We start from the raw sequence: 12,965 nt of genomic DNA on the forward strand, positions 1-12,965 counted from the left end.
TGTACTTTTTCAAACTCTTTTGCCCTTGTTTTGGACTCTAACTTGCATGATTTGAATCGAACTAACCCGGACTGACGCTGTTTTCAGCAGAATTTCCATGGTGTTATTTTTGTGCAGAATAAAAAGTTCTCGGAATGACCTGAAACTTTATGGAGCCAAGTTTTAGAATTAATAAAAAATATTGGCAAAAGAATCAGCAGTAGGGGGCCCACTGTTGGGGAACGCAGTATTTCAATTTTTTTTACCTATGATCACGCAAGATCCATCTAGGAGATGCATAGCAACGAGCGGGGAGAGTGTGTCCACGTACCCACGTAGACCGAAAGCGGAAGCGTTTAGTAACGCGGTTGATGTAGTCGAACGCCTTCACGATCCAACCGATCCAAGTACCGAACATACGACACCTCCGCGATCAGCACACGTTCAGCTCGATGACATCCCTCGAACTCTTGATCTAGTTGAGGCCAAGGGAGAGTTCCGTCAGCACGACGGCGTGGCAACGGTGATGATGAAGTTACCGGCGCAGGGCTTCGCCTAAGCACTACGATGATATGATCGAGGTGTGTAACTGTGGAGGGGGGCACCGCACACGGTTAAGAGAAACTTGTGTGTTCTAGGGTGCCCCCTGCCCCCGTATATAAAGGAGGGGAGGGGGAGGCCGGCCGGTTGTGACGACCCGAGATCGACGCTCCAGAGGCCTTCCAGTTATTTCGTCGTTGCCGTGTGTTTTATTTGCTTGTTGCATTCATCATGTCATCATGAGCATTGCATCCGCATGTTTTTCATAAAACTTGCATCCGCTTGTAGTTGCCGCTTCTTTCTTGTCTGTTGACCTTCTCTCAGATAAACCTGACCGCTCTCTTCTCTCTCTCTCCTGAGCCCGTCAAACCCCCTTGTCTCCATGGCCTTTTGTCAAACCCCTCGTGCGCGTTCGAAGGCTGTCCCGAACCTGACCCGGGCAATCGTGACCAATGGGTTCGGATCATCCTCAAACATCTCTAAAACATCTTCGGTTATTCGTTGGACTCCCCTAAGCTATTTATTCTGAACCACCCGATTTTGATCGGATGACCAAAAATCTACCTCAAACTAGGCCCTTCCTATAAATAGACCCCTAACCCTAAATTTTAGGATCAATGTCTCCATCAATCCCCGTGCCGCCGCCACCTTCTCCACCTTCCGCGTTTTCCCCATCGAGCCAACCACCAGCCAGATCCATTCTAGCCCGCAGCTCCCCTTCTCCACCCTCGGATGAAGATCCAAGGGATCTCCTCGTGCCAGCCAGGGCATCGCCGGTAGCTTCCCTCCTCTGGATCGGGCTCCCCATATCCCGAGCACCTCCTTGCCGCGTCGCACCGGCCGGCCGCCAATGACCCGAGACCAGGCGCCCTGTGCCCGCGACATTCGCCCCAGCCGGCGACCTCCAATAGCAGCAGCTCGTCCGGGTCGCCTTCTCTTCCCCTGGTTTTCTCTGCTCCCTTTCTTCTCTTCTATCTCTCTCTAACCTCTCGTGCTATCTGTTTCATGCCATGGCGCCGTGTCTAAATCCGCCAAGGCCACCGAGCAAGCAGCACCTCCTTCGCCTAGGACTCCCATCGCCCGCAGCTCCTTCCCGTCGTCCTTACGCTGCCTCCAGGACCCACAGGAGCCTCGACTCACCAGCGACCAGGAGCTCCTCGAGCGCCCGAGGTCTCTTGCCTCCCCGATGCTCGTTGTCCCCGCACTAGTGCTCCAAACCCGGCCCTTCTGCAGCTCGCCGGTGAGCACATCTAGCCACTCGCGCTCGTTGTTCCCTCCTTTCTTCCCGTTTATTCTCCCTGTATCTCTTCTCTGAATTCACTTGCTTTCTGTATTTCTTCACAACAGTTGAGCCGCCATCATCCTGTTCGACTCCCACCATCAAAAACTGGCTCCCCTCGTCAGATCCGGTGGATCCCCGTGCCTGTTCTCGACCATCTTCGCTCCGGATCCGTCCTCTCTGCCTCGTCGTCGCCGGAGTCCAAGCCGCGCTGCAGCATCCTCTGCTTCCCCTGCTCGCTGCGACCTGAAGCGCGCGTGATACGTCTCCAACGTATCTATAATTTATGAAGTATTCATGCTATTATATTATCTGTTTTGGATGTTTATGGGCTTTACTAAACACTTTTATATTATTTTTGCCACTAACCTATTAACCGGAGGCCCAGCCCAAATTGTTGTTTTCTTGCCTATTTCAGTGTTTCGAAGAAAAGGAATATCCAACGGAATCCAAACGGAATGTAACCTTCGGGAGAGTTATTTTTGGAACGGAAGCAACCCAGGAGACTTGGAGTAGACGTCAGGGAAGCTTCGAGGAAGCCACGAGGCATGGAGGCGCGCCCTACCCCCTGGGCGCACCCCCCACCCTCGTGGGCCCCTCGTGGCTCCCCTGACCGACTTCTTTCACCTATATATATCCACATACCCTAAAAACATTGGGGAACAGAATAGATCGGGAGTTCCGCCGCCGCAAGCCTCTGTAGCCACCAAAAACCAATCGGGACCCTGTTCCGGCACCCTGCCGGAGGGGGGAACCCTCACCTGTGGCCATCTTCATCATCCCGGCGCTCTCCATGACGAGGAGGGAGTAGTTCACCCTCGGGGCCGAGGGTATGTACTAGTAGCTATGTGTTTGATCTCTCTCTCTCTCGTGTTCTTCAGGTGGTACGATCTTGATGTACCGCGAGCTTTTCTATTATAGTTGGATCTTATGATGTTTCTCCCCCTCTACTCTCTTGTAATGGATTGAGTTTTCCCTTTGAAGTGATCTTATTGGATTGAGTCTTTAAGGATTTGAGAACACTTGATGTATGTCTTGCATGTGCTTATCTGTGGTGACATTGGGATATTCACGTGATTCACTTGATGTATGTTTTGGTGATCAACTTGCGGGTTCCCCTCATGAACTTATGCATAGGGGTAGGCACACGTTTTCGTCTTGACTCTCCGGTAGAAACTTTGGGGCACTCTTTGAAGTTCTATGTGTTGGTTGAATAGATGAATCTGAGATTGTTTGATGCATGTCGTATAATCATACCCACGGATAATTGAGGTGACATTGGAGTATCTAGGTGACATTAGGGTTTTGGTTGATTTGTGTCTTAAGGTGTTATTCTAGTATGAACTCTATGATAGATCGATCCAAAAGAATAACTTTGAGGTGGTTTCGTACCCTACAATAATCTCTTCGTTTGTTCTCCGCTATTAGTGACTTTGGGGTGACTGTTTGTTGCATGTTGAGGGATAGTTATATGATCCAATTATGTTATTATTGTTGAGAGAACTTGCACTAGCGAAAGTATGAACCCTAGGCCTTGTTTCAACGCATTGCAATACCGTTTACGCTCATTTTTATCATTAGTTACCTTGCTGTTTTTATATTTTCAGATTGCAAATACCTATATCTACCATCCATATTGCACTTGTATCACCATCTCTTTGCTGAACTAGTGCACCTATACATTTTACCATTGTATTGGGTGTGTTGGGGACACAAGAGACTCTTTGCTATTTGGTTGCAGGGTTGCTTGAGAGAGACCATCTTCATCCTACGCCTCCCACGGATTCATAAACCCTAGGTCATCCACTTGAGGGAAATTTGCTACTGTCCTACAAACCTCTGCACTTGGAGGCCCAACAACGTCTACAAGAAGAAGGTTGCATAGTATACATCAGCGCGCCTGCATCGATGGGGTCAGCGCTCCCGAGCGCGTTGACCACGCCCTGCCTCTCGCTTCGATCTGCCTGCGAGGCCCAGTGCCAAGGCCCAGCCCCGCCGCCCAAAGCCGGCCTCCTCTGCTTCCGACTGGGCCGAGCCCTTGGTGAGCACCCAGCCGCCCCCTATTGCGGCCCAGTTCCTGCTTTTTTCAGTCTCTGCGATTTAGCTATTATCCAGTGATTTACTATTTTACAGAAAAGCCCTCATACTTCATGCATTTAATATCTCACAAACCGTGCATCGGATTAAAATGATTTAAACATGTAAAATTCTTAGACTTTTGTCTAGTTTCATAATATGCTACTTTTATTCATGTTTAAAATGTTTAAATTTATGTTTGCATTTATTTTGCATAATGATATGTTAAAATGGTTTATTTTATAACTAAATAACCGCAACTCCGAATTAAATAAACTTTATATGTAAATGGGGTAGAAAATGCATAGATTAACTTGGTGGCATTACTTTGCATGTTTAACAACTCTAAAATATGGTTTAGGGCAGAACAGTACCAATTCCAAAATATGCATATCAGGATTTTCCGGAATTGTTGTTTGTTGTTCCGGCCTCATTTAAACTTGCCTAAATAGTTAGTTTACTTATGCTTCACCTCTTGCCATGTTAATCAACATTTAATATTGTTGGTTACATAAACGAGAGCGAACTAAATAACCTGAATGTGGTGTTTCATCAATATGCAACTCGTTGCATATTGAGCTCCACTTAATTTGTAGTGTTGTTTGTTGCACTTTGCCATGCCATGCTCATTAATCGGACATGCATCATACTTGATTGTGCATCATGCCATGTTTATGTGATGGTTGTTTACTATGTCGTTTGCTTCTTTCCGGTTGCGCGTCTCCTTGATAGTTCCGGTTATGTTGCGATTGTGAGGATTCTTTCGTCTACGCCCGTTCGTCTTCTTCATGGACTCGTTCTTCTTCCTAGAGGGATTTCAGGAAAGATGATCACTACCCCGATATCACTTCTATCTTTGCTTGCTAGTTGTTCACTCTATCGCTATGTCGCGCTACCTACCACTTGTTTCTCAAGCCTCCCATATTTCCATGTCAAGCCTCTAACCCACCTTCCAAGCAAACCGTTGTTTGGCTATGTTACCGCTTTTGCTCAGCCCCTCTTATAACGTTGCTAGTTGCAGGTGCAGTGAAGGTTGTTCCATGTTGGAACATGGATATGTTGGGATATCACAGTATCTCTTATTTAATTAATGCATCTATATACTTGGCAAAGGGTGGAAGGCTTGGCCTTTTGCTCGGTGTTTTGTTCCACTCTTTCCGCCCTAGTTTCCGTCATACCGGTGTTATGTTCCTTGATTTTGCGTTCCTTACGCGGTTGGGATTATGGGACCCCCTTGACAGTTCGCTTTGAATAAAACTCCTCCAGCTAGGCCCAACCTTGGTTTTACCTTTTGCCTAATAACAACTAAAATATGCATATGGAGTAATTAACCCAAGGATTCTTAATCAACCCCCCGGGCCAGTGCTCCTCTGAGTGTTGGTCTGAACTGAGCAGACTGCGGGGCCACCACGGGGAAACTCGAGGTCTGGTTTTACTCGTAGGATGTCTCATCCGGTGTGCCCTGAGAACGAGATACGTGCGACTCCTATCGGGATTTGTCGGCACATCGGGCGGTCTTGCTGGTCTTGTTTTACCATTGTCGAAATGTCTTGTGACTGGGATTCCGAGTCTGATCGGGTTGTTCCGGGAGAAGGAATATCCTTTGTTGATCGTGAGAGCTTGTGATGGGCTAAGTTGGGACACCCCTGCAGGGTATAAACTTTCGAGAGCCGTGCCCGTGGTTATGTGGCAGATGGGAATTTGTTAATATCCGGTTGTAGAGAACTTGACACTTGACTTAATTAAAATGCGCCAACCGCGTGTGTAACCGTGATGGTCTCTTTTCGATGGAGTTCGGGAAGTGAACACGGTTGGGTTATGTATGAACGTAAGTAGTTCAGGATCACTTCTAGCTCCACGTCCATTGCGTAGTTTCTCATCTTACTCTTATACTCGTATGTTAGCCACCATATTTGCTTAGTGCTTGCTGTAACTCCACCTTATAACCACATCCTACCTATAAGCTTAAATAGTCTTGATCTCGCAGGTTTTGAGATTGCTGAGTCCTCGTGACTCACAAATACTACCAAAACAGTTGCAGGTGCCGATGATACCAGCGCAGTTGATGCCACCGAGCTCAAGTGGGAGTTCGACGAAGACCTTAGCCGTTACTATGTTTCCTTTCCGGATGATCAGTAGTGGTGCCCAGTTGGGACGATCGGGATTTAGCATTTGGGGTTATCTTCTATTCATTTGTATCCATCCATAGTCGGACCTTGTGTGTACTCTGATTGATGTATGAATAATTTGATCATTGTGTGACGTGGCGATTGTAAGCCAACTATTTACTTCCTTGTTCATTACATGGGACTGTGTGAAGATGACCCTTCTTGCGACCATACCAAAATGCGGTTATGCCTCTAAGTCGTTCCCCGACACATGGGAGATATAGCCGCATCTTGGGCGTTACACCGGCCCCTGTAGGGCGCGCCAGGAGAGGGGAATCCTACTAGGACTCCAAGTCCTAGTAGGTTTCCACCTGGAGGAAGGGGGAAGAAGGAAGGAAGAGGGGGAAGGGAAGGAAAAGGGGCGCCGCCCCCTTCCCCTAGTCCAATTCGGACCCAAGGTGGGCGTGGCCAGCCCCTTGTGGCCCTTCCTCTCTCCCCACTAAGGCCCATCAAGGCCCATTAGTTCCCCCGGGGGTTCCGATAACCCTCTAGCACTCTGATAATTAGCCGGTACCTCACGGAACTCATCCGGTGTCCAAATAACATCTTCCAATATATCAATCTTTTTGTCTCGACCATTTCGAGACTCCTCTTCATGTCCGTGATCTCATCCAGGACTCCGAACTTTGGTCATCAAATCACATAACTCATAATACAAATCATCATCGAACGTTAAGCGTGCGGACACTACGGGTTCGAGAACTATGTAGACATGACCAAGACACATCTCCGATCAATAACCAATAGCGGAACCTGGATGCTCATATTGGCTCCTACATATTCTACGAAGATCTTTATCGGTCAAACGGCATAACAACATACGTTGTTCCCTTTGTCATCGGTATGTTACTTGCCCGAGATTTGATCGTCGGTACCATCATACCTAGTTCAATCTCGTCACCGGCAAGTCTCTTTACTCGTTCCGTAATGCATCATCCCGTAACTAACTCATTAGTCACATTGCTTGCAAGGCTCATAGTGATGTGCATTACCGAGAGGGCCCAGAGACACCTCTTCGATACACGGAGACACAAGTCCTAATCTCGATCTATGCCAACTCAACAACCACCATCAGAGACACCTGTAGAGCATCTTTATAATCACCCAGTTACATTGTGACGTTTGATAGCTGATACATCTATGTCGTATCTACTTTTCCAAGCACTTTTGCCCTTGTTTTGGACTCTAACTTGCATGATTTGAATGGAACTAACCCGGACTGACGCTGTTTTCAGCAGAATTGCCATGGTGTTATTTTTGTGCAGAAATAAAAGTTATCGGAATGACCTGAAACTTCACGGAGAATATTTTTGGAATTAATAAAAAATACTGGCGAAAGAATCAAGGCCAGGGGGCCCACACCCTATCCACGAGGGTGGGGGCGCGCCCCCTGCCTCGTGGGCCCCCTGGTGCTCCACCGACCTCAACTCCAACTCTATATATTCACATTCGGGGAGAAAAAATCAGAGAGAAGGATTCATCGCGTTTTACGATTCGGAGCCGCCGCCAAGCCCTAATCTCTCTTGGGAGGGCTGATCTGGAGTCCGTTCGGGGCTTCGGAGAGGGGAACTCGTCGCCATCGTCATCATCAACCTTCCTCCATCACCAATTTCATGATGCTCACCGCCGTGCGTGAGTAATTCCATCATAGGCTTGCTGGACGGTGATGGGTTGGATGAGATTTATCATGTAATCGAGTTAGTTTTGTTAGGGTTTGATCCCTAGTATCCACTATGTTCTGAGATTGATATTGCTATGACTTTGCTATGCTTAATACTTGTCACTAGGGCCCGAGTGCCATGATTTCAGATCTGAACCTATTATGTTTTCATGAATATATGTGAGTTCTTGATCCTATCTTGCAAGTCTATAGTCACCTATTATGTGTTATGATCCGTTACACCGAAGTGACAATAATCAGGATACTTACCGGTGATGACCGTAGTTTGAGGAGTTCATGTATTCATTAAGTGTTAATGCTTTGGTCCGGTACTCTATTAAAAGGAGGCCTTAATATCCCTTAGTTTCCAATAGGACCCCGCTGCCACGGGAGGGTAGGACAAAAGATGTCATGCAAGTTCTTTTCCATAAGCACGTATGACTATATTTGGAATACATGCCTACATTACATTGATGAACTGGAGCTAGTTCTGTGTCACCCTATGTTATAACTATTGCACGAGGAATCGCATCCGGCATCATTCTCCATCACCGATCCAATGCCTACGAGCTTTTCACATATTGCTCTTTGCTTAGTTACTTTACCGTTGCCACTGTTACAATTACTACAAAACTACTACTGTTACTTTTGCCACCGTTATCATTACTTCCAGACTACTTTGCTACTAAATACTTTGCTACAGATATTAAGTTATCCAAGTGTGGTTGAATTGACAAATCAACTGCTAATACTTGAGAATATTATTTGGCTCCCCTTGTGTCAAATCAATAAATTTGGGTTGAATACTCTACCCTCAAAAACTGTTGCGATCCCCTATACTTGTGGGTTATCAAGACTATTTTCTGGCGCCATTACCGGGGACCATAGCTCTATTCTTTGAGTCACTTGGGATTTATATTTGCTGATCACTATGAGGAACTTGAAAGATGAAAGAACCATGATTTTTCCCTCAACCACGGGGGGAGGTAAGGAATTGCCATCTAGCTCTGCACTTGATTCACCTTCTGTTTTGAGTAAGCTTGCGACACCTAAACCTGCTTCTGCTATTAATTCTGATATGTCGCATGTTATTGATGATGCCACTTCTGCTATGCATGATACTTATGATGAAACTACTTCTATGGTTGATACTACTCTGCCACTAGGCGAATTTCTTGATGAACAACTTGCTAGGGCTAGAGAGAATGAAATTATTGAAACTGATAATATTGATGAAAGTGATGATGAAGATTCTCCCCCTAGATATGAATTGCCTGTTTTGCCTGAGGGTTATGTTATGGATGAAGAAACTGCTAGAGATTTTCTTGCTTGCAATGATAGGAGTGATCTTAAGAAATTATTAGCTAAGCTGAAAGAAAAATCTTTGAATGCTAGAATGAACTATGACACTGCTTTTGCTACTTCACCTATCTGTGTTACTGATATTGTTGGGGATATAACTACCGGAGTCACCCACCCGGGAAGGGCCGGGTTATGTCATGACGATCAACACATAAAGCCCAATATCAAGCCTGAGGATGGCGGTTCAATAATGGGCCTGAGGCCTAGAGGCGGCTTAAGGCCCGTAGTGATAAACCGCCGTTAAGGCATGAGTTATAGTGTAAGGCAAGAATAGTTAAGAGTCCGAGCCGGACACTGTTTATAAGCCGGCCGGGTCTCTGAGAGCCGCTGGGCGTTAAGCTCTCTATATAAAGGGACGACCCAGCGGCGGTTCAGAAGAGGTAAGATCAGATCGATAGCCAGGCACAGCGGTTTAGCTCCCTGGTCATCGAAACCCTAAGTAATCCAACCTCAACTGGAGTAGGCTTTTACCTTCACCGTAAGGGGCCGAGCCAGTATAATCCTCGTGTCCTTTGTCCCGTTTAACCCCTTTAAGATTCCTAGTTGCGATGGCTCCCTGACTAAGTCCTTGCATGAGGACATCTTCCGTGACAATTCTGAAGGAAATATGCCCTAGAGGCAATAATAAAGTTATTATTTATTTCCTTATATCATGATAAATGTTTATTATTCATGCTAGAATTGTATTAACCGGAAACTTGATACATGTGTGAATACATAGGCAAACAGAGTGTCACTAGTATGGCTCTACTTGACTAGCTCGTTGATCAAAGATGGTTATGTTTCCTAGCCATAGACATGAGTTGTCATTTGATTAACGGGATCACATCATTAGGAGAATGATGTGATTGACTTGACCCATTCCGTTAGCTTAGCACTCGATCGTTTAGTATTCTGCTAATGCTTTCTTCATGACTTATACATGTTCCTATGACTATGAGATTATGCAACTCCCGTTTACCGGAGGAACACTTTGTGTGCTACCAAACGTCACAACGTAACTGGATGATTATAAAGGTGCTCTACAGGTGTCTCCGAAGGTACTTGTTGGGTTGGCGTATTTCGAGATTAGGGTTTGTCACTCTGATTGTCGGAGAGGTATCTCTAGGCCCACTCGGTAATGCACATCACTATAAGCCTTGCAAGCATTGCAACTAATGAGTTAGTTGTGGGATGATGTATTACGGAACGAGTAAAGAGACTTGCCGGTAACGAGATTGAACTAGGTATTGAGATACCGACGATCGAATCTCGGGCAAGTAACATACCGATGACAAAGGGAACAACGTATGTTGTTATGCGGTCAGACCGATAAAGATCTTCGTAGAATATGTGGGAGCCAATATGAGCATCCAGGTTCCACTATTGGTTATTGACCGGAGACGTGTGTCGGTCATGTCTACATAGTTCTCGAACCCGTAGGGTCCGCACGCTTAAAGTTCGATGACGGTTATATTATGAGTTTATGTGTTTTGATGTACCGAAGGTAGTTTGGAGTCCCGGATGAGATCGGGGACATGACGAGGAGTCTCGAAATGGCCGAGACGTAAAGATCGATATATTGGATGACTATATTCGGACTTCGGAAAGGTTCCGAGTGATTCGGGTATTTATCGGAGTACCGGAGAGTGATGGGAATTCGCCGGGGACAAGTATTGGGCCTTATTGGGCCATACGGGAATAGAGGAGAGAGGCCAAAAGGAAGGAGGCGCGAACCCCTCCTCTGGTCCGAATTGGACAAGGGGTGCAGCCCCCTTTTCCTTCTCCCTCTCCCCCTCTTTCCTTCTCTCCTACTCCAACAAGGAAAGGAGGAGTCCTACTCCCGGTGGGAGTAGGACTCCCCCCTTGGCGCACCCTCCTCCTTGGCCGGCCGCCTCCCCCCTTGCTCCTTTATATACGGGGGCAGGAGGCACCCCATAGACACAACAATTGATTCTTTGGATCTTTTAGCCGTGTGCGGTGCCCCCCTCCACCATAGTCCACCTCGATAATACTGTAGCGGTGCTTAGGCGAAGCCCTGCGTCGGTCGAACATCATCATCGTCACCACGCCGTCGTGCTGACGAAACTCTCCCTCAACACTCGGCTGGATCGGAGTTCGAGGGACGTCATTGGGCTGAACGTGTGCTGAACTCGGAGGCACCGTGCATTCGGTACTTGATCGGTCGGATCGTGAAGACGTACGACTACATCAACCGCGTTGTGCTAACGCTTCCGCTTTCGGTCTACGAGGGTACGTGGACAACACTCTCCTCTCTCATTGCTATACATCACCATGATCTTGCGTGTGCGTAGAATTTTTTTGAAATTACTACGTTCCCCAACAGTGGCATCCGAGCCTGGTTTTATGCGTTGATGTTATATGCACGAGTAGAACGCAAGTGAGTTGTGGGCGATATAAGTCATACTGCTTACCAGGATGTCATACTTTGGTTCGGCGGTATTGTTGGATGAAGCGGCCCGGACCGACATTACGCGTACGCTTACGCGAGACTGGTTCTTCCGACGTGCTTTGAACAGAGGTGGCTGGCGGGTGTCAGTTTCTCCAACTTTAGTTGAACCGAGTGTGGCTACGCCCGGTCCTTGCGAAGGTTAAAACAGCACCAACTTGACAAACTATCGTTGTGGTTTTGATGCGTAGGTGAGAACAGTTCTTGCTAAGCCCGTAGCAGCCACGTAAAACTTGCAACAACAAAGTAGAGGACGTCTAACTTGTTTTTGCAGGGCATGTTGTGATGTGATATGGTCAAAGCATGATGCTAAATTTATTGTATGAGATGATCATATTTTGTAACCGAGTTATCGGCAACTGGCAGGAGCCATATGGTTGTCGCTTTATTGTATGCAATGCAATTGCCCTGTAATGCTTTACTTTATCACTAAGCGGTAGCGATAGTCGTAGAAGCATAAGATTGGCGAGACGACAACGATGCTACGATGGAGATCAAGGTGTCGCGTCGATGACGATGGTGATCATGGCGGTGCTTCGGAGATGGAGATCACAAGCACAAGATGATAATGGCCATATCATATCACTTATATTGATTGCATGTGATGTTTATCTTTGATGCATCTTATCTTGCTTTTATTGACGGTAGCATTATAAGATGATCCCTCACTAAATTATCAAAGTATAAGTGTTTTCCCTGAGTATGCACCGTTGCGAAAGTTCTTCGTGCTGAGACACCACGTGATCATCGGGTGTGATAGGCTCTACGTTCAAATACAACGGGTGCAAAACAGTTGCACACGCGGAATACTCAGGTTAAGCTTGACGAGCCTAGCATATAACAGATATGGCCTCGGAACACGGAGACCGAAAGGTCGAGCGTGAATCATATAGTAGATATGATCAACATAGTGATGTTCACCATTGAAACTACTCCATCTCACGTGATGATCGGACATGGTTTAGTTGATATGGATCACGTGATCACTTAGAGGATTAGAGGGATGTCTATCTAAGTGGGAGTTCTTAAGTAATATGATTAATTGAACTTAAATTTATCATGAACTTAGTCCTGATAGTATTTTGCAAATTATGTTGTAGATCAATAGCTCACGTTGTTGCTTCCCTGTGTTTATTTTTGATATGTTCCTAGAGAAAAATTATGTTGAAAGATGTTAGTAGCAAAGATGCGGATTGGAATCCGTGATCTGAGGATTATCCTCATTGCTGCACAAAAGAATTATGTCCTTGATGCACCGCTAGGTGACAGACCTATTGCAGGAGCAGATGCAGACGTTATGAACGTTTGGCTAGCTCAATATGATGACTACTTGATAGTTTAGTGCACCATGCTTAACGGCTTAGAATCGGGACTTCAAAGACGTTTTGAACGTCATGGACCATATGAGATGTTCCAGGAGTTGAAGTTAATATTTCAAGAAAATACCCGAGT

This window comes from Triticum aestivum, chromosome 7D, assembly GCF_018294505.1.
Source record: "Triticum aestivum cultivar Chinese Spring chromosome 7D, IWGSC CS RefSeq v2.1, whole genome shotgun sequence".
NCBI lineage: Eukaryota > Viridiplantae > Streptophyta > Magnoliopsida > Poales > Poaceae > Triticum > Triticum aestivum.